At 45.3% G+C, this 2,677-nt stretch overlaps 1 protein-coding gene across 1 annotated transcript in view; it reads right to left on the reverse strand.

Moving 5' to 3' along the window:
* SLC16A10 (solute carrier family 16 member 10) overlaps positions 1 to 2,677 on the reverse strand; it is a 116,723-nt gene that overhangs the window by 71,666 nt on the left and 42,380 nt on the right. The window lies entirely within an intron of this gene.

A 2,677-nucleotide genomic window follows, 5' to 3' on the forward strand; every position in this document is an offset into this window, starting at 1 on the left:
TAAGGAACATTTTCTACTACATGTCTTCAGAGACTTATTTTTTTTACATCTTACTAAAGATCAACCTAAAAATTACCGCCCTCTGCTACTCCCACTCAATAACTTAAGCCAGAATAAAGTTTTAGGGATTCAACGAAGGAAAAGCACTCTATTGGGGAAAACAAAAATCTTTTTCTCAAGCAATAAGTAGAAAAGTCAGTTTCTCAGCCGTCAACCAATCCTGAATAATTAGGTTCAGAATAAGCAGATAAAAGCAGATAAACTTAAGAGTTGAAAGCATAGGATCCTGTATATTTCTATGACCAATCCCATCACCCAAAGTTTACTCGGGCTTCCCTCGTGGCTCAGCTGGTAAAGAATCCACCTGCAATGCGGGAGACCTGGGTTCTATCCCTGGGTTGGGTAAATCCTCTGGAGAAAGGAAAGGCTACCCACTCCAGTATTCTGGCCTGGAGAATTCCATGGACTGTATAGTCCATGGGGTCGCAAAGAGTCAGACACGACTGAGTGACTTTCACTTTCATTCACTTTCAAAGCCTACTTACTTTGTGGCAACTAGGAAGCCCACTGCTAATCAAGAACCCCTCCACCTATACCTGGGGCTGAGATAACCCTGGACATAGAGCTCTGATTTTCTCTTAGCACTTCAGAGTGTGCAGTTTGCCCTAATGCTTCCTCTCACTGTGTCCTGGAGCAGAATCCTCGAGCCCAGGGGCTCCAGACTCAAAGTTGTCCTTTGAGCCCAAGTTATCCTCCAGCCCAAAGTTATCCTTTCCCACCTCCAACTGGATAACTTTCCTGCTGCTTCTCATCCAGCCCTGACTCCCAGCTCTGGGCCTTTTTGGAGATTTAATAAAGGAAAAGGGGAGCGGGGAGGGGGGATTTAAGCCAGAATCTCCGTCGATAACACAATGGGAATTGTACTGCTCTTTTTCTGATAAATGAATACCGCTGCCTTCTTCAGGAGAAAGTACCCTTTGAAGTGGGGTCACAGAAGTTTGTATGAAGTAGGACAAAAACAAACCCAGCACCCCAGGGAAACCACCTCTGATACACGGCCACGATTCAGACTCCTATTTGCCTCTTAGACCTAACAGCGGAACATTTAGGAACTTCTGGTTGTTGGTCTACTGGAATACAGTAGAATCAGATGAGGTTACTACCAGCTGTAATTCTGGGGCTCAAACAGTGAACAGTAACTGACAGGGCAGTAAGTCTCAGCCAGTAGGTCTCCCCAATTTAGTCCTCACTAGACACGGAGGGAGGAGGCTATGGTCAGACACAGACTCTTCTCCAGCGGGAGCCACACCTGAGCATGGACATGAATTACACAAGTGAATAAATAACTGATCCACAGGCTGAAAGAGAAAGCATTCTTTTATGCTGTAGTAATCTGAAGAGACTTCTCTGATGAAGAAGAAATAAAAATCCAAAAGCGAAGTCACTGTGGAAACCAGGCAGCGATCTGCCTGTTAGGATGACAGGTGGGAGGAACACGCGAGAGTCTGAACAAATGCCTGATGATAAACACACACACAGCGGGAGTAATAAGATCCAGCTCCAACTGGCTCCAAGATCATGCTGATCTTTTCAGAAGGAAAGTTAATATGCAACATGTGAGTAAAAGGCAAACGTGAAAATACTATGCTATGAACAGGTGAGGTGATGTTTATTTTCCGAATGAAATGGTTCTCAGCAATGATGAACTGGTAGCAAATAAAATATCAGCAGCAGGATCTAGTCATTATGCTCAGCATCCCTCTCCTAGGGGACGGGCAACAGTCGGCAACTGACGGTGAACTCCAACCCAATAAAGAACAGCTAATAAAGAACCCTCCAGTTCTCCCCGGGAAGCAGGAAGCAGAAGCAATGCTGAGTGTGCTAAGGACGTGATAAGAACCTGGCAACGAGAGCGCTCACCTAAACCAGATGTTAAGTCTGCGTAGAAGAAAGAGCTGTACCTGAAGGATGGCAATCGTTTCCTGGAAGCTTTCAAGAGCACAGTGAGATAAAAGGGCCAGATTTCCTTCCTAGCAAGCCACTGTGGGGAGGGGAGTTCTCCCTAGTGTGCAGTCCAACAAGCATTAAAGTTTCTCTCGCTTGGAAAATCAGTGACTGAGTCCAGCCAGAATTGTAACTCCTTGCTGACAGTGAGCATACTGGGTTCCATCTTTAAAACCCCAAATCATCTCCTTTTTCTATGCAACTGAGGTGGGTTTCTAGGGAATGCCAAGAATCAGACTAAAGGGGCAGAGTCAGGCCCAAGTTCAGGACATACAGGAACAAGACACAGGAGGCTGGCAGTGAGGGGAGCGCATGAATGAAGGGCCAAATCTATCAAGACCAAGACTCAAAAGCAACAGTAAGGACAAGACATGGTCAAAAAGCTCAGGGGCTCCAGAAGTCAGAAACTACGACACTGCAGGCACAGGGACAAGAAAGAAATCCATTTTGGAGCAGAAATCATTCCTGGCATTACGTGCTCGTGGTATAGCCACCTGCTTACTATAGTGAAGACGTGTTCCTACAGAATTTACTGTGCATGATAGGAATACAGTAAATTTAGGAGAATTATTCTTCTGACCAAAGAGCTTCACAGGTCCGTTTTATTGCACATCAGATTTCATGCATATTTGTATGATCCAGCTTGAAGAGAAAGCTTCCCTGGTGGCTTCCC

Source organism: Bubalus kerabau, chromosome 9, assembly GCF_029407905.1.
Source record: "Bubalus kerabau isolate K-KA32 ecotype Philippines breed swamp buffalo chromosome 9, PCC_UOA_SB_1v2, whole genome shotgun sequence".
Lineage (NCBI taxonomy): Eukaryota > Metazoa > Chordata > Mammalia > Artiodactyla > Bovidae > Bubalus > Bubalus kerabau.